This window comes from Felis catus, chromosome C2 (assembly GCF_018350175.1).
Source record: "Felis catus isolate Fca126 chromosome C2, F.catus_Fca126_mat1.0, whole genome shotgun sequence".
NCBI lineage: Eukaryota > Metazoa > Chordata > Mammalia > Carnivora > Felidae > Felis > Felis catus.
Genome location: NC_058376.1, coordinates 13,715,456 through 13,735,524, shown reverse-complemented (window position 1 = coordinate 13,735,524; position 20,069 = coordinate 13,715,456). Strand labels below are relative to the sequence as shown.

At 46.3% G+C, this 20,069-nt stretch overlaps 1 protein-coding gene across 12 annotated transcripts in view; it reads right to left on the bottom strand.

Moving 5' to 3' along the window:
* The window catches only part of TIAM1 (TIAM Rac1 associated GEF 1), a 399,670-nt gene that overhangs the window by 185,449 nt on the left and 194,152 nt on the right, over positions 1–20,069 (bottom strand). The window contains exon 1 of one of the 12 annotated variants that reach the window (XM_019839454.3): positions 17,870–17,943. The exons of 10 other annotated variants lie outside the window; for them this stretch is intronic. The gene's annotated coding sequence lies outside the window, so the exon portion shown is untranslated. Of the gene's footprint in view, positions 1–12,056; positions 12,547–17,869; positions 17,944–20,069 lie in introns of those variants that run through there. One more of the 12 variants, XM_019839453.3, reaches the window with a different exon arrangement.

The following is a 20,069-nucleotide window of genomic DNA, read 5'->3' as shown; positions in this document are numbered from 1 at the left end:
AAGGTCTATTTGCCCATTTTTTTTTAATTGGCTAGTTTTTTTGTGGTGTTGGTTGAGTTGAATGACCAATGTTCATAACAGCACTATCCATAAAAGCCAAAAGGTGGGAACATAAATGCCCACTGATGGATGTCTGGATAAACAAGATGTAGTATGTATATATAATAAGGTATTAGTCACACACACACACACACACACACACACACACACACACACAAAGGAATGAATTCCTGATACATACTACAACTTGAATGAATCTTGAAAACACTACGCTAAGTGAAAGAAACTAATCAGAAAAAGACAAACATTGAATGATTCCACTTATATGAGAAATTGCCTACGTAGAATAGACAAATTCATAGAGACAGAATGTAGAATAGACATTATGGGTGGGGGTGGGGAGGCTGTTATTGTTTAATGGATACAGGGTTTCTGTCTGGGAGGTTGAAAAAGTTCTGGAAACAGATAGTGGTCACGGTTGTACAACATCATAAACGTACTCAATTAACTCTGCCGGACTTTGCCCTTAAAAACGTTTAAAGCGGTAAATTTTTTGTTACGTCTCTCCTACCACACACCCAAAAAGAGCAGCTCAGTTTTATTCACTTTATATTTCCAAAAAATAATCAGCCAAGAAAAACATCCACGACATGGGAAAAAAAAAAAAAAAGGTGGTTTTGAGCAAAGGCGGTGGAGTCAGTGGGCCCTGAGGCAGGTGCGAGCAGGAAACGGCACACGGGTGAGATGGTATCGGGCTCACGGGACAATCTCAGCTCTGCATCGAGGGGCCTGCGATGGTGGGCATGTCCTCCCACCTCTTAGAGCCTCTTTAGCTACAGGGTTGGAAAAGAGGAGCAATGACCTCAGAGGGTCACCCTAGGGATACAGGAAGCGACCTCCCTGAAGTGCTTGGTGCAGGGACAGGCCAGAGCAAATGCTCCGCACGGGTTCACTGGCCTGCACCCCCTCCTAAGACCGCAGGCTTCCCCATGTCATTAGAGCTCAGTCTAGACACTGCCCTCTTAGCGTGTGTTATCGCCATGCCCTTCTGCGTTTTTTTCAGTATTTCGGGACAGAACTTTCAGAGCAAGTAAAACTTGCTCCTTACATAACACATAAGAAACCAAACTGGTGGAACTAAGTGTAGGAAAACATTAACCCTCCCTGACATCCTTCAGAAACGGACTCCGAGGAGGAGAAAAGAAGTCTAGCAGGAAATAGGGTAAATGTTAACAGTGGTGAAGCAGGCCAAAGGGGAGTTCTGACTGCCTTCTTTTTGCTTATCTATATAGTCTCATCTCTCTGCAATGAATGATGCATGATCATTTAAAAATACTAGAGAAAAAGGGCGACTGGTGGCTGGTTGGCTCAGTCGGTGAAGCATCGGACTTCGGCTCAGGTCACGATCTCACGGTTCGTGAGTTCTAGCCCCACGTCGGGCTCTGTGCTGACAACTCAGAGCCTGCAGCCTGCTTCGGATTCTGGGTCTCCCTCTCTCTCTGCCCCTCCCCTGCTCGTGCTCTCTCTCAAAATAAATAAACATTAAAAAACAACCTTAAAAAAATTGCTCTGGAGTTGAGTCTGTAGCCTAAAGTTGAGGCTTCCTTGCTGCTTCCTCCCCTCCCCCACCACAGCCCACCCCTCACCGCGATCCCTCTGCCTGGTCATGATGCAGAGGATGGGTCCAGCTCCCATTTACTGAGGGTGTGCGTGCGCTGATCACTCCCCTCCGTCCTCACAAAGGCTCATGTGTTTACTCCTCGTGAGAGCTCATGAGGTGGGCACCATCCCCCATCTCACAGGAGAAGGAACGGAAGCCCCCAAAACGACAGTCACTTGTCCACAAGCCCCCAGTCATCAGTGACAAGGCTGGTTTCACACCCAGGCCATATGGCTTCCGAATCCCCACTCTTAGCCTCAACCCCCTCCCCTCTTCTATGTAGTGCTCTGGTGGTCACTGCCTGGCGCTCTGTCACCAGGCACGGACTTTCTGTCACCTCTGCTGCACCGCAAGATAGGAGCTGCAACCTACGAATCTCCACTGCGAATATCCATCCACTGGCACGGTCGCTAGAACATCCACTGAACTGAGTTACTGTTCAATGGTCCATAACTTGCTCATGCAACATATGTGTCTCCATTTCTATTTCCTTAAGAGTGATAAGCGGCCACGGATAATCAGAGCGAGTTTCATGGCTCTCCCACGTAGGTCAGGCATGACTCCCTCAGCCATGGGGAGTGAGCCAAATTTCTCTTCAGGGAATTGGGAGTTTGCAGGTGAAGTCCGTGGTATAGGACTATGTACACTTTGGGCCTTCACAGCCAAAGTCAAGAAAGAATGGAAAACTCAGAGAGAAGCCATTAAAAAGTAGTGCTGTAGACACATCAGGAGAGGAAGCGGAGAAGAGAAGCCTAGCTAGCAATCATCTCAAATCTCATGATGCCCACATGCTGTGGATAATGGAGATGAGACTCCAGGCTCCAGAGGCAGGAAACGAAGGGACCTGGATTCAGAAATGGTTAAACCCTCGTTGGGGAACCTCTTCAAAAAGACATGACTGCAGGGGCGTCTGAGTGGCTCAGTCAGCAAAGCATCCGACTCTTGGTTGCAGCCCAGGTCAGATCTCACAGATCGTGAGCTCAATCCCTGAGTCGGGCTCTGCGCTGATCTGTGAGCTGAACTCGGCACTCGGAGGCTCCTCGCACCCTCTCCTGTTCTAGGAATGTGGGTTCCCCTTGCCTTTCCGGCTCCCAGAGGCTGCTCCAAGGATACGGCCTTGAGATGGTGATGTGGTGTTGAGAACACTTGTGTGGTATAGGTGACTGAATCCAGGGAGGGCTTTTCACCAACTTTTAAGACTTGGTGGGCGAGTGCAGGGATCCATTCGTCTGCCCCCTAAGACAAGCCTCCTACGTAGGTTCCCTTGCTTATTAAACCTACCAGTCTGGAGTGTGCCTGCCTCTTTCTTCAGTCTCTCCCTGCCCTCTCAGTATGGCGCCGGTTTCATATCCTACTTGGGAAGCTCCCGGGAGGGCTGCAAAACAACAATCTTACAATGGCTTAGTAGGGAAGACATAGGAAATCTCTTAAAAACTCCCAATACTGACTCCAGCCTAAGGGCAGAGAGAAGATGACCACAATGTCAACAAGGACAGTAACAACACAGGTTGACACTTTTTGGGGACATACTAGAAATCAGACACTAAAGAAGGGCATTAATCTTTCTAACTGTTCTAGAAGAAAAGGACTTACCCCCAACTTATAAATGAAGACTCCAAAGAACAGAGAGTTTAAGTGACTTACTCAAGGTCACACAGCTAGTAAACAGTAGAGTTCTGTTTTATTCTCAGGGTGCAGCTTTTAGCCTTCTTTTCTGTCTCTACTTTCAGAAGGCATCAAAGTTACCTCAGAATTCTGGGATTCCATCCACAGGGCCCCTGGCATTGCCATGAGCAAAGGGATTAACTATTCAACTTGAAAGTGTGACACTCATGCTGAAGACAAAGATTTTGGTTTATTTTGGCTTCTAAACAACGAAGTACATTTCCAAGTCATTTCTTTGATCCAATTATTTATCTATTTAAGGACCATGCCAGTAACATCCCGGCCAACTGGAGCTCCCACGATACAAGGCAATGGAGAATACCTAACCCACAACCATATATTAAGAACAGATCATCTTTCCACTGTTTTTCCACCCCAGTAAACAAAAAACACATCAACACTGTCAAATTAAAGACCCAAAGTATTTTTTACAGTTCAATACTATTAAATAAGAATCCTGGAAGGAAACATTCTTATGGGGTGTGCCTTTAGAATTTACTCAGAGGGCCTTCGTCTAAAATGATATATAGATGTTTAATATCTCTTATCTGCAGACATATGGGTAATCTTTCTACATTTAAGTCACAAAGAGAGACCAGGAATCAAGGGGTTTGGGACATCATATAGAGGGAGCATTCAAAGAACTTGTGTCTGTCAACATTTTTCCATTACGTTATTTCCACATGCAATTCTAAATAAAGGCAATATTTTATTATAAAATCAATAGCATGCTTTACAGTGGCATTGGGGATTTTTTTTTAAGTTTATGTTTATTTTGAGAGAGAGAGAGAGAGCGAGCAAGCTGGAGAGGGGCAGAGAGAGAGGAAGAGAGAATCCCAAGCAGGCTCCACGCTGTCAGCACAGAGCCCAATAATGGGGCTCAAACTCAGGAACCATGAGATCATGATCTGAGCCTAAGTCAAAGTGGGACACGTACCGACTGAGCCACCCAGGTGTCCCTGGCATGGGGGAATTTTTAAAAAACAGACTTAAGGACTCTATTTAAAATCAAAAGAACCCAATGGGGCACCCAGGTGGCTCAGTCAGTTAAGCGTCCGACTTCGGCTCAGGTCATGATCTCATGGTTCCTGAGTTTGAGCCCCACATTGGGCTCTCTGCTGTCAGTGCAGACCCCACTTCGGATCCTAGGTCCCCCTCTCTCTCTGACCCTCCCCCACTTGCATTCTCTCCCCCTCTCTTTCTCAAAAATAAACAAGCATTAAAAAAATTTGTTAATCAAAATAACCCATTCTTTCACAAGCCAACGGTATATCCTGCACCATTCCCGTGTTCTGCTAAGGCCTGCCGTGAGGCGACCCCCTGAAGACTGACCCAGCCCTCAGTGGCGAAGCCCTGTGGCTCTGCATATAAACACTCTGACCTCAGCTGGAGCCACACCCTTGACTCCCTCCCACAGGTTAACAGGTGAATTCTCTACCTACTAATGACATGACCACAACACTTTCTCCTTTGGTTTTTAGTTTTGTTCCATTTTTTACATCAGTGCCCTCATTTACCAGAAATGGACTCAAGCAGCTCCTTCTGGGAAAAGCCATGGCTCTCCCCTGCGTTCCGCCTGTCCCAGTTCACCGGGGGGACTTTCTGGAGTGAGAGAGTTAGGGTGAAGGGGATGTCCCCGGTCCCCTAAATGAGAATGACCCATTACCAGCTTGGAAGATGGCTGAAATTTAAAAAGAAACTCCCTACCTACCTGCTTACCAAACCAAAAAGGGAAAAAAGCAAACAACCTTACCAGTCAACTCCACTAGCCTTCTGTCCACACCATGAGCCCCCAGGTAATCCATAATAAGCCGTAACAACCCATGAACCAGAAATGAAGAAGTCCTCTGAAGTGACAATACTGAAAACAGCCAGGACAAGTCTCCGTATCCCGTATCCTGGGAGAGTCCCCACTCCCTGAAGATGTGTATAATAATGCACTTCCCACCAGGTAATACTTGCCAAGTATTTAAGAAGCCAGATGAAAGGCATTGGTGAAATGCAAAATGCCTGTTAGTGCTGGGCCCACAGGCTGTCCCTCTATGTTCTTCCCAGTGGTGATTAAACCCCTTCTCTACCTTCCAGTGATGTGAGGTTTAATTAATATGCACTTGGGGTTTTAAAATCCCTAGATGAAAAGGGGACCAGATGCGAAAGTTATTATTATTCTGTTCAAAGTACACTGGTAAACTAACATCTGTGGACAAATTTAACTGCATGCAACTCAGAACGGTCTGACAAGGGTCAAACGCCAGAAAAACTCGGGTTTGGATTTCCGAGAGGCTCAGAGAGCCCACCCGCCAGCTGTGTGCAGGCCACGATTTGGGTGGCTCACCTTTAGGTGAGACAATTACACACCTGACACATGTTCACTTTTCTCAGAATGGAGACTCCTGAGGAGCAACCCGAACCAAGAAGAATGAGTGTCATGGAAAGAGAGTGGAATCTGGCTACAGGCAAGAAGGGGGCTCCCAGAGGCACAACAGAGCCACATGTAGGGAGGAGGATTTTTCTGTTTTCAAGGTGAACACAACACAGGGCTGCACAGAACTTGTTTTCAAGCATTTCTTGAGCATTTTTGGACTCATTACAGAACGCATAGGGTAACTACACTTGCATGAGGAAAGTCCCTTCTCTTAAGAACTATAAAGAAAGAGATTTGTGGGGCGCCTGGGTAGCTCAGTTGGTTGAGCATCCATCTGACTCTTGATTTCAACTCAGGTCATGATCTCATGGTTCATGAGTTAGAGCCCCATGTCAGGCTCTGCGCTGACATCACGGAGCCTGCTTGGGATTCTTTCTTTCTTTCTTTCTCTCTCTTTCTCGCTCTCTCTCTCTCTCTCTCTCTCTCCCCCTTGCTTGTACACAGGCTCTCTCTCAAAATAAATAAACATTTTTTTAAATTTTTTTTTTAAGAAAGAAAGAGATTTGTGCTCACATAGGTAGAAAAAAAATACTTCTTAATAAAGCCCCCAAAGCACCAGTGGGATCGGGGCTGTGTGAGCAAGAACCCAACATCACTGCTCAGACTTAAGGGTCGTTAATGGCTGGAGGGTCAAAGTGAGAAAGCTGCCTCACCTCTCAACAGCGCACTCAGAGACCCTCCTGAAACCTAAATCCGATCACGTGACGGCAACTACACTCACAACCCTCCAAAGGCTTCCCTTCTCACCAACAGTCCTCCTGGCCCCTCCTGGCCTCATCTCCCATTTCTCCAAAATGCTCTCTCCACCCAAGCCCCAGTGGCCTCCAAGCTACTTTTCTAGCACACCAGACCCCCTGCTTCTCTCCACGGAGATCACCCCTGTCTGTTAACCAAAAAAAAAAAAACAACAAAAAACAAAAAACAAAAACCTCTTTGCTCCAAAGTCACCCCTGCAGTGGCCCTTTCCCCTCCCCCATTCCAAAGTTCAATTCCCTGGACTCTTCCTGGCCCCTTCCTCGCTTCGCGGCCCCCCACTGCGGTGATAACCCAACACACTCCATGTTCTAGCCACTTGTTCATTGTCTGTCTTCTGCCTCCAGGATGCCAGTTACATGCATGCACATTCTTCTAGGTCTCGTTCACTACTATGCCCCTGGAACCTGGAAGTGGCCTGGCATAAAGTGAAATGCTCAGTAACTATTTGCTGAAGGCATGAATGAGGACCTCAGAAAAGTGACAGACCACCTGTAAGGAGAAACGCTGATGAAAACGTCCAGAAAAATCTGTGTGATCGCTCAGTCCCATGTTCGTGTACCCCGTACACACAGCTTCCAAGAGAACTCCCCAGGGAAAGGTCACACGATCAAGGCAGGAGTGGACGGTTGCCGGTCTCCGGGCCATAATATTTTTAAATGCTACCGAAGTCAACTCCTCCATCACCATGCCCATTGCAGGAAAGTCCCACTAACCTGTAACATACCAAACGGTAAGTTCATCAAAACTGCATCCTTAATACCAACAATGGCATGATACCAGATCAGAAGGGAAAAACAGGAACTTGAAATCAACGCTTTCACAGCCCTGAAGGTGCCAGGGATCAAGGTCTCCATTCTCATGATACCCCAGTTCTCTGACCATCAGAGTCTCCTGCTTCATAAGGAACCCTCCGTGCCGTCCGCCAGCTGCTGCCCAAGCAGAGGGGCCAGAAAGGACTTTGAGAAGTAATACAAATCAAGAGACATTTTACTGGGCACCGTGAAGAGAATTCACAGCTATTTCCCCAACCGTGGCTTGTATGTTGGGTATACAACGTGGCTATCGTTGGGTAGATTTTATTTTATGGAGTACTTTCAGGTTTGTAGCAAAAGTGAGCAAGATGTAGGGTTCTCCTGGGCCTCCTGCCCCTACACCCGTACAGCTGCCTCCACTATCAACAACCCCCACCGAGTAGCACAGCTCTTATCCTCAGTGAACCTATACTGTTATGTGATCAACCCAAATCCATCATTTACGTCAGGGGTCACACTTGGTATCGTACATTCTGCAGGTTGTAACAAACGTATGATGACATTATATTCACCATTATAAAGACCACACAGAGTTGTTTCACTGCCCTTAAAATCCTGCGCTCAGCCTGTTTACCCCTGCCTCCCCTCCCCCAAGCTCCTGGCAACTGCTGACTTTTATTGTCTCCATAGTTCTGCCTTTTCCAGCATGTCACAGTGTTGAATCTGACAGTATGTACTTTTTCTTTTTTCTTTTTTTTCAGTTGGTTTATTTGAGAGAGAGAGAAAGAGAGACAGAGAGCGAGCGAACGGGGGAGGGGCAGAGAGAGAGAGAGAGAGAGAGAGAGAGAGAGAGAGAATCTTAAGCAGACTTCATGATGTCGGTGCAGAGCCTGACATGGGGCTCCATCCACGAACTGTGACGTGAGATCATGACCTGAGCTGAGATCAAGAGTCGGATGCTTAACCGACTGAGCCATCCAAGCGTCCTCTTATATATTTTTTAGATTGCCCCTTACACTTGAGGTTCTTCCACTGCTTTCATGGCTTGATAGTTCATTCTTTTTAGCAGTGAATAATACCCTGTTGTATAGATGACCATGGCTTACTTATCCACTCAGCTGCTCAAGGGCCTTCCGCCTTCTTTTTTTTTTTTTTTTTTTTTAATTTTTTTTTCAACGTTTTTATTTATTTTTGGGACAGAGAGAGACAGAGCATGAACGGGGGAGGGGCAGAGAGAGAGGGAGACACAGAATCGGAAACAGGCTCCAGGCTCCGAGCCATCTGCCCAGAGCCTGACGCGGGGCTCGAACTCACGGACCGCGAGATCATGACCTGGCTGAAGTCGGACGCTTAACCGACTGCGCCACCCAGGCGCCCCGGGCCTTCCGCCTTCTAAGCTGCTTCCAAGTTTGGGCAGTTACGAATGCAGCTGCTATGGACAACTGTGTGCTGTAGGTTTCAGTGCAGATAGATGCTTATAGGTTTCTACCAGCATTTTCGGAAGCAAAAAGATAACCGAGAGACATGGAAAGGAAAACCCTAGTGAGGTGAAGACAAAACATCTCCATACTTAGAAAGAGGAAAGTCCCTCTTTCTAAGAACCTTTTTTGAGACATTAAATCATCAAAGAAGTCTGGTTTCAGTTTTATACATACGTGCATCCATTCTGCATGCTATGCTTTCCTCAAGCACTTCAAATGGATTTACGAACTCTGAAATGTAAAACGTTTTGAATGTTTTCTTTTGTCCCTATTTAAAAAATCTGTCGGTGGGACTTTGTTGTCAATTCCATTACCCTCAGTCCATTTTTCTCAACTGGTGCCACTAGCCTGTGACTTCGGTTGAGAGACCCACCAGATCTGCCATATCCCTGCCTGAGTTCCATGAGCCTCTCACTAGGCATAGCACATGGCAGGTGCTAAGCAAATTGTTGGCTGGTAAATGCGTTTTCAACATTCAACCAAGATTATGACAAATTTTAAGACAAAAATTCATAGGGGTGCCTGGGTGGCTCAGTCGGTTAAGCATCTGGCTTCGGCTCAAGTCATAATATCGCGGTTCATGAGTTCAAGCTCGGCATCAGACTCTGCTGACAGCTCGGAGCCTGGAGCCTGCTTCAGATTCTGTGTCTCCCTCTCTCTCTGCCCCTCCCCAATTCGCTCTCTCTCTCTCTCTCTCTCTCTCAAAAATAAATATTAAAAAATTTTAAAACAAAAATTCACAGAAGTCCCTAGACACAGATATAGAAATTAATTAGTAACGTAAGCATTCATTTAACCAATTCCATCAAAATCCCATTATAATTATTAAACAAAAGGCATAAGAAATGTGGGGATCTCAAGTCAGATAGATCCATGTCATGGAAAAGGGGAGCCAGCCCATCACATGAAAACATAGACCACAGGCCATTAGGCCAAAACTCCTCAAGGCATCTCTCAGGATGAAATGTGATAAAATATGATGCCCAGGAACTCGAACATATTTTAAGATAAGATATCAGATATCAGAAGGAACCATTTTCTCAATGATTTCTTAAATCGAAATTCATTCTCAACATTTCTGAAATCGAAATGCATTCCTACTACCCAAGACCCCCCATCGCCTTACTACTCAGGATCGGGAATCCCCAACTGTGCCACACCAGCTTTAAAAACTCAAATCACAGGGCGTTTTAGCAGGCCTTCCATTTTCCATTTGTAAACGTAGACATTTACAAAATGTCTCCTGAAGGCTGACATTTCGCAGATGAATTTCCCCACATCCTGTATTTACCACATTCGAAGTATTCCTGGGCATTCCCACCCACTCCCATTTGTGAGTTAAAAAGGGAACTGGAGAGGAGGCCAGATGGATAAATAGACAGGGGTCACCTGAACCAAGGTTCTCACTTGCCGGATTGCCATCTGATTTCAAATTATAGAAATAAGAGGCAGGCAATCGGAGTTTAAATGCCAAGTTGATGTGCTCTTGACAAGATGGAAATATTTAACATTCAGATGTGCTTTGTGCGTTCTTTTCACGCTACAGTCCCAATGAAAAAGTAATCCACATAGAATGTAGCCACCGCTGGGAAAAAGCAAGCACACACTCCTATGTTCCCTTTACGCAGCTAGCAACAAAATGGTGTGTTTTCTCATTTTGTTTAATTTCTCTACTGCTGAAAATTACTTCCAGATTTTGTCTCTTCTTTAGTTTCCATTTTCGTCCTACGTGAAAACCCATTCTTGGAGTGCAAAGGAAAGAGAGAGAAAGAAAACACAACCAGAGGGTGACACAATGTTTTAAGTATAACACCAAAAATATAAAACGCAGCCACAGCATCTGGGTCTAAAACAACACATTTAAGTAAATAATGTAGTAATACCAGGTTAAAAAGTCGAGTCTTGATACATAATATCCTTATTCCAGGCTCTATCATACAGGAAGAGACTTCCATACATCACAAGGACCCTGACCACATTACTCACTGCCCCAACAGCAGACTCTCCTAATGTCCAAGAGTTAGGAAGGGCACATCAAAAAAACAAAAAAAAAACCCAAAAAAACTCAGGTCACTGGACTTCTACCCTGGTGCTCTCCTCTGCCTTCCATTTTCTTCCATAAACATTAACTGGCAAATAATAACCATTTTGTTTAAATACAAATGACTGCATTTACCTCTCTCACCTAATTAAAAAAAAAACAAACAAAACCACAACCAAAGAAATGGCCCTTCACCGAAAGAGAAAAAGCGCTGTGCCCTCGCAAGAGACAATTTCCAGCAGTGTCAACACTGACACTGGAACCACCCAGAGAAAACCTTCAAACCACCACCAAGGAACTGAGTAATAAAACTCCCACACTCATATTCATGCTATTTATATGATAATTAAAATCACCCTCCAAGGACCTAAAAAAAAAAAAAAAAGTCCGCTGGTTACTCATGACTAAATGGCCCATCAGGCACCCGCACAAACTAGATTTCTCTAAACGCGGAAAAAATGGAACAGCCAGATGGTAGCCACCTCGTGGAGAGCACCGCATAACGTATGGATTTGTCCAATCACACTGTGTTGTTCACGTGAGACTAATGCAACGCAGGGAATTAAAATAAAAAACAGTGTTTAAATTTCAGATTAAAAGAAGAAAGTGGAACAGAAAAACTAAGCCCTCACGTGGGATGTCTGTCCCTGATTTCTTAAAAAGAAATACTATGGGTGCACCGACAGTTCCAGCAACAGAGGAAGATGGGAAATGGAAAGGGCCACAGAGGCATGGGGTGGTCAGGAGGGCCGACCGCCCACACGCTGGCTGCATCATCTCTTACCTCTCTCTGCCTCAGTTTCTTCGGCTGTGAAACTGAGATGCTAATAGCTCAGTGGGTTATTGGGTTATTAACGTGGTTAATACACGTTAAGCATTTAAAACTGTGCCAGGCAGACAGTGAGCTCTTAATAAGCAACAGAAATTAGGAATATCATTAATAGCTTTCCCGATCGTTCCACCATTCTACCGCGGAATGGCTAACGTCCTGACCCTTCCAAAACACCAAACTTCTCCATGATGGCTCTCAGGTGGCTCCCTATGAACTTTCCCACAGCGTTATCATTTCTCCCCTTCTACACGGTAAGTTCCTTGAGGGGGTGCGAGCTGTGTGTCACACGTCGCTGACCCCTCCACGGACACCTCCAAGGATGATACCCAGGGCCACCCAACGAGTGACTTGAGGAAATGAATAAATCAATGAACTACCTTCCCGCCTCCCAATCAACATGAAGCCCAGACACTGGACGTCACTGCATTAACTTGAATACATTACCTTACTTCGGTTTGTTCCGACGTCTGTAAACGCATTAGAGAAATAAACAGCAACGGTTATTATCACCCGGAGGCTAGAGTAGGAAAAGCTTTCAATCAACCCTTGTGGCTTTTGGCTTCTCCACCGTGACTGAACTCCATGCTTGCTTTGCATGTAGGCGACCGTAATTACCTCCGATGTTCCCTCTAAAGCTAAAACCACCAAAAACCCGCTCGAGTGTCGCATGCTGTCAACTCTGGATGTTTCTTTCGGGCACAATTGGGCTGCCTCACGCACTCCCTGTCTGGGGGTTCTTCATTACCATCCTTCCTATTTCCACCAAGGCTTTCAGTCCCCGTTACGCAGACTGATGCTGCCTGACCAGCCGATTCTCACTGAGAAGGGCCCCCACTGCTCTATCTGGACTCTCCTGGGATTTCAGGTACTTTCACCGGAGCCTCCAGCAAAGCTAACCCAGCCCTCAGGAATGAATGCTCTTGCTAGCTCTGAAAGTAATTATCTGCAATCCCATCACTTTCCTCACCACCCCCACCCCCACCCCCAGACCATTCACATTCTCTCATAAGAAAACAGAACTCCAAAAGCATCAATTAGGAGCGGAGAGAAAAGGCTTTGCTCTGAGCCAACTGGCTTCCTCCCAAGCTAAACACACTTATGTAAACCTGACTCCATTAGTGCCCGGCCTGCGGACGTACCAGGGTCCCTAGCTTTCTGGACTTAAGCTTTTGTTTACCCACTCTCAGGTAGGTATTTCCCAGTCAGCTTCTCCTCCTGTGGAGACTGGATACAGCCACCCCTACCCCCCACCCAGGCAACCAAATGTGACATCAAAGGAGCCTCCCGAGTGGCCATCTGTCCCTGCCATGCCAATGTTTATGCAATGTGGGCACAAGAGGCACAGAAGAGCCAAACGACCCCGGGTGTCCTGCTGCGTCAGGCCCAAGGCACCAACATCTCAGGCTCGGTGTGCTGCAGGATAAGACAGTGATGAGAAAGTCCTCAGTCTAGCTAGGGAGGTTCCTTCTTAAAAAGAAGGAAGAACTTTTAACTTTCCTGAGGGTGTTCAAAGAATGGTCTTGATTATGTTTCACCTGTGGATGGCTATCTAAAAATAAAGTCAGATCCCTAATATTACAGTTTTTCAAGTATTGGACACCCCACTCCCACAAAGCCCCACCTAAACATGGTATTTCAGGCAATCCTGACTTTAGCAAATCACAAGAAGCGAAGTGCTAAGGGGAATTGGCTACGGTAGAAAAGGAAAAGGTCAGAAAAGAACCCAGGAGCCTCAGAATTCTAGAGTTAATAGGATCATGAGAATCATCATCCAAACACCTGTGTCTAATTAGAATGAAAGAGTCATGGGGTTAGAAGTCAAACAAAAGACAGTTCAAATCCAGGGTCACCACAATATGTGGTTTTAGTGAGATCACATGGGTTCTGACTGGACTTGGAGAGAACAGCACATGCCGGCATGGTCATGGGGATCAGTCATATACTCTGATAGAGAACACTTAGCAGAATGCTAGGCGCACACACCTGCCAGGCGTAGCTTCTTTTCCTCTGTATCTTCAGTTCTGGACTGACCCTCTTTCCTGGACATAAAGGTGGAGGCAAACCCAAGAGGAGACAAAGTGTGTCTGAGTCAGCCAAGGAGGGGAAGTCACTGTGGACAGGTGGGAGCCATCAGCAAAATGTAATATATTGATGCTGGAAGACATCCTTGTTATGTTTCAAATGGGTGGGGTGAGGGGAGACACTTGACATGTTTCACCCATGATTCGCATGAAGTTTGTCAAACCACAACCCAAGAACTGGAAGAAAATCCACATTATTCATCACATAAATCTCCTTAAATTCCCATGGGGGGGGGCGGAGGGGGGGGGTAGCGGTGGTAGGGGATGGCTAGCCATTGTGCTTGAAGCCAAGGGATGAGACATCCACTCTGTGGTTCAACTTGGACAGCTGCAGCGTGAAAATGTGCACATGGGCTCACACAAAAATGGGCTAACAAATTTTAGATTTGTCCATTGCTTATTTTTTTTTCAATTTTGTTCTCTGACCACATTATTTCACAGAACCTAGAAACAACCTTGGCATTTCTTTGGACAGCTCTGACTAGGTTCTGATTAATCCCCAAAGAGTCAAGTCGCCAAATACTTACCCTGTGGTTCAGGGCACGCAATGGTAGCTCTCCAGGATTTACAATCATGCTGGGGTGGGGTGGGGGAGAAGATACACAGCAGTCCCCCGTCATCTGCAGAAGATACATTCTGAGACCCCCAGTGGATGTCTGAACCGCAGACAGTACCAAAGCCTACATACACAATGGCTTTTCCTAACTACATGTACCTAAGATAAAGCTTGATTTATAAATTAGGCATAGTAAGAGATTAACAGTTAACTAATAAGAAAACAGAACAACTAAAAACTATACTGTAATTTACAAAGTTATGTGAATGTGGTCTCTCAAAATATCTTACTGTGCTATACTCGGCCTTCTGCTTGTGCTGATGGGAGATGATAAAATTCCCACATGATGAGATGAAGTGAGGTGAGTGATGTAGACACAGTGACGTAGTGTTAGGCTACTGCTGACCTTTTATTTTTTTAAGGAGGCTTCACATCCAGCAAGGAGCCTGGTGCGGAACTTGAACTCACGACGCTGAGATCAAGACCTGAGCTGAGACCGAGACTTGGAAACGCCTAACCGACTAAGCCACCGAGGCGCCCCTACTACGGGACCTGCGGACGGCAGGTCAGAAGGAGGATCACCTGATTGTGGACGATGGCTGACCATGGACCAGGGGGAAGTGAAACCACAGACAAGGGGAAACTGCTACACAAGTAGTACTCGTTCCGATAGGGGAAAATGACAGCAGGTTGGGCTAGACCAGAGAGGCGGCAAGGAGGAAGGAGGTTGGGGTAGACTCTGAAAGAGAGCTGGGAGAAGGCCATGTTGGGGGGCAAGTGAGTGGACAAATGCCCAGAGACAGGACTCAGGTAGGGCTGACTGGGGGAACAGCCTGCAGACAGCGAGACAGTCAGTCACTCATTAAGCAGGTCATTACGGAACACCCCACGGCAGCCCCTCTAACGCACGCTGAGGCAAATGTACAGAAAAGGGAGGGCACGCAGTCCTGCCTTGCAGAAACACACAGGAACATTCTGGCTAAGAGCACAGATCCTGGAGTCAGGTGACTGGGGCTCCAATTGCTAGCTAGCTCCCCACTTTCTACCTCTGTTGCTTTAAACAAGTTACTAAAGCCAGAGTTAGAACTCCTGTCTAAGTTATTTATTAGGAAGCATTTGTACAGAAAACAAGATGGGGAGCAGGAAAAGGAAGCCAGAAGGGTTCTCTGGAAACAGGACAAAGGAAACCTCAGAGTTGTCCTAAAATCCGCGTGCTCCGCCCCCATGGTTAGTCCTGCCTAAGGACCGCCCTGGAAGTAGAGGAATTCCTTGGTCAAAGGGGGATCCATCCCCAAGGGCAGCCCCTCCAGCAAAGAAGGAGCCTCATGGGAGTGAAAGCACACGGCAGCGAACAAATATGCACGAAAGCTAAGTGAATCCGAGGCGCTGGGGCAAAGCACGGAAGGCAGGTGCCACGAAGGGGCTCGCCGTTGTTCTAATATCCTTGTACTGTTATCATTTATATCAGTTTTTTTAGCCCTTGAAAAAGCCAAGGAACCCAATTATGATAATCCAGTGTGATGTACATGCTGCAAGGGAGGTCCCCAGGCTGCCTTGTACACGCGGAGAGCGGAGTGGGAAAGGCCGCCGGTCTGGTTCAAGAGCAACAGGTAAGACCAGAGGCACAAGTCACAGCAAGACCCGCAAAAGCAGGGCCTGCCGCGCCGGCTGGGAAACTATAAAAACTGTGGGCATCAGAATGCAAAAGCGTGCAGCCGCTGTGGAAAACAGTAGGGAGGCTTCTCAAAAAACTTAAAAATAGCACTACCATATGATCCACGAGCCCACTCATGGGTATTTTTCACCGGGAAGAAACGAAAGCAGATCTCAAAGAGATACGAGCACTCCCGTGTTCACTGCAGCACGAGTCACAACAGCGGAAATGTAAAAACCACCTAAATGTCCAGCAACGGATGAATGGGGGGCAAAAAAAAAATGCAGTGGGTACGGGCGCAATGGAATATTAGTCAGCCTTTAAGAAGAAGGAAGTCTTGCAGTGTTGCAGCAACGTGGATGCACCCGGAGAACATGAGGCCACGTGAAATAAGCTGGTCACAGAAAGACAAATGCCACATGATTCCACGTACATGGGGGCATCTGAAATAGTCTAACTCACGGAAGCAGAATGGTGCTTGCCTGGAGCCGGAGGGAGGGGGGAAGTGGGAAGGTGCTAATCATCGGAGACGTTATTTCAGTGATGCCAGATGAAAACGTTCTGGAGATCCACCGTGAAATACTGTGCCGATAGTGAATTACACTGTATTGTACATTTAAAAATCTGTTAAAACGGTTGGTCTCAGGCTAACTGGGTTGGTTTCAGGCTAACTGCTCTTACTACAGTCAGATCAAAAGAAAAACAACAACACGGTGGGGATCGTGCCTCAGGAAGCATCTGCGATTCCTCCTCTCCCCCGAGCGGGTAGTCCCATATTATTGTTGAAACTCTGAATCAGCCAGCATACGATCAAAACGTGATAAAGGGTGAATAGTGCGGCGTTGTTACCCAACATCCAGGCTTGGGTGGGTTTGTTCATGGGGAGGAAGGCAAACACAAAAGGAATACCTGCAACTCTGTGTAGTCATAAAGCCCCTTGTGGTCTAATTCATTCCCTCCCCCCACCCCCAGGAAGTACAGGAGGACTGACATGGCCCTGTCCCCGCTTGGCAGAAGGGAAAGTGAGGGAGGAAGGTGTCTGCGGCATTATTTCTCTGCTCAGAGTGCCTGTAAGGTTGTAGATTTACGGCTTGACCCTTTCAGTGGAAGCTTTATCAAAAGTAACATGATCTCATGGCCACAGCCCCAGAAAAAGCCCATGCTGATACCAAGCTTCCCCTGTTGCACTCCAAAATAATTCCTTCTTCTTCTCCTTTCCTGATATCACAAGGGCAGGCAAAACCGATGCCAGGAAGACAAAGGTCGGAAGACTACTCCGTGAGGTCTTTGAAACAACATAATCTGAGAATCAGGGGGAATCTTCTTCCTCATGACTCAAAGCATAAAGAATCAATGCTAATCGGTGGTCACTCACAAGGGGCAGACCCAGCCCATGGGGTCCCTGACATGGGTTGTACCACTGTGCCCTCTTCATCAAGCCCAAAACATTGGCTTGTCCGTGGAATGATCCAACAATGGGACCCTACACATCCAATGGTTCCCAGGAAATCAATTTCAAAGCCTCAAATTGTGAAAGAGGAGAATCAGCAACGCCTCTTTCCACAAAACGGCAGTCACAAATAACGAACCTCCTATTGTCCCAGGACAGGAGGATTTGGACAGGGTCCTAAAACAATAAGGACTTTGAAAGCTTGAATCCTCGGGCGCTTGGGTAGCTAAGTCAGTTGAGTATCTGACTCTTCATTTCGGCTCAGGTCATGATCCCACGGTTCATGAGATTGAGCCCTACATCGGGCTCTGCCCTGACGGCACAGAGCCTGCTTGGGATTCTCTTTCTCCTTCTCTGTCCCTGCCCCTCCCCTGCTTGCTCTCTCTCTCTCTCTCTCTCTCTCTCTCTCTCTCTCTCTCTCTCTCTCCCTCTCAAAACAAATTAATAAACTTTAAAAAATAAATAAATAAAAACTTGAATGTTCATTTCCCAACCTTCTGCAAATGCCTCACTTACCCCATCCCAAGGAGAAGAGGCTTCTCTCAAGATCCCCATATGTGCCATCCAAAGAGGCCGATCACGTCCTAGATAAGAGACTAGGATTCAGAATATCACACCACATGGTACCAACCCTCCTCTCCTCCTGGCTTTCAGGTCTAGATATGTGGGCCTCAGTTCACACCAGTTCTACCTACAAGAGCAGACACAGGAAAATAATGGGTTTTATGCTCATTTTTTATGCACTTCTAGAGAATGCAGTATCACCCTCAGAGACAGTAACAAGAGAACACGGGAAAAGTACCGGTATGTTGTAGATGCTCAGTAAATTAGTATTTAGTATTAGTATTTTAATAATCAAAGGAGTATTCAGCAGGCCCTTATTCGACCATGGCTTTGGAGAAAGCACTTTGGCCATAGTTATCCTTGCCCACCAAAATCTCTGGGTTTACAGAAGTAAATTTTCAGAGATCTCAAACACTGGAGCATACATTTCCAAGGTATTGCATGAGGCTCCACGCTTCAGTACAAGATCTCACAAACCCACTCCTAACCAAACTTTCCAAAAGTGGTGATCTCTCCCCCAAAAGTTTTACCAGGGAATACCATGCTGACACTTGTTTTCAAGCAACAGCATCAAAATAAACCAGAGGCGTCGTGTTGCAAAACACTCATGAAGACTATACGCCTCCTTGTCCCCTACTCTCATAAAAACACCAACCAATACAAATAACAGCACAGTTACTCAGCACACTGGGTCACAGCTGATGGGCCAGATCAAAGGCAGCTAGTCAATCTGTTGTTGAGGCCGATTCACCACAAAAAATGTAAGCCAAGACTCACTCCTCGAGCAGAGCACTGAATGATGTTGGCATGGCACTGGTAAGCCTTTTCCCAGCTGATGACCCCTTCCCTTCCCCAGTCCAGCCCCTTGCATTATTAGACACCTGAAGAAACACTAACTAATCATGCCATATAGTCCCCGGGACCTTCTTCAATTGACAAACCCCAAGAAGAGCAAACAGCTGCAGGGTTGGATCACTTCAAGAATGCCATATTCCTTTGTGGAGGAATATTACCCAGCCAACTTCCTCACCCTATGCCTCTCACTTCCTTTCTTGGTTATGAGGTCAGCCATAGCATTAAACAATCCACACTTCCCCCCCCCCCCCACACACACCCCCAAAGTACCAAGGAACTTTAAGCTCTGGAAAAACACTCTCAGAAAATGCTATAGCAATAAAACCCTGATATGGTTATCCTCAGCCCCATCTGCCTCCTGGTTTACATTCCCACCAATGGTGCATGAGGGTTCCCTTTTCTCCACAGCTGAACCTTGTTATTTCTTGTCTTTCTGGTAGAGAGCTGGTATCTCGTAGTGGTTTTGCTTTGCATTTCCCTGATGATTAGTGACATCGAGCATCTCTTCTAGAGTAACTGGAGTTCTGGAATAACTACATTTTACCAATTTCCCTTCGGAGAAGCAACCCCACTAACTTACAGCCCCGTCTCTGCCAAGTTTGAGCTGAGTGATCATTTCATTTCTACTGAAGGGAAAGGAGGCTGGGAGGCAGGGAGGGAGGGAGGAAATAACAGAGCAGTGAGACTCTCAAGGAAGTGAGATAAACTGAAGACAAAAATAATAATCCCAGGAAGGTAACGTAAAAATTGGGGTGGAAGGGGTGCCGAGGTGGCTCCGTCGGTTGAGCGTCTTGAGTTCAGCTCAGGTCATAATCTCAGGGTTTGTGAGTTTGAGTCCCACATCGGTCTTGCTGCTGACAGCATGGAGCCTGCTTTGGATCCTCTGTCCACCTCTCTCTCTCTCTCTCTCTCTCTCTCTCTCTCTCTCTCTCTCTCTCTCTCTCTCAAAAATAAATAAACATTTAAAAAAAAATTGAAGGGTCGCCTGGGTGGCTCCATCAGTTAAATGTCCGATTTCGGCTCAGGTTATGATCTCATGGTTCCTGAGTTCAAGCTCCACGTTGGGCTCTGTGCTGACAGCTCAGAGCCTGGAGCCTGCTTCAGATTCTGTGTCTCCCTCTCTCTCTGCGTCTCCCCAACTCACACTGTCTCTCTCTCTCTCTCAAAATTAAATAAACATTAAAGAAATAATAAAATAAAGTTAGATTTTTAAAACATTTAATTTAAAAACTCGGAGTGGAAAAATATACAGCCAGTATACCACCAATCAACTAGGATAATAAGACGAAAATACTGA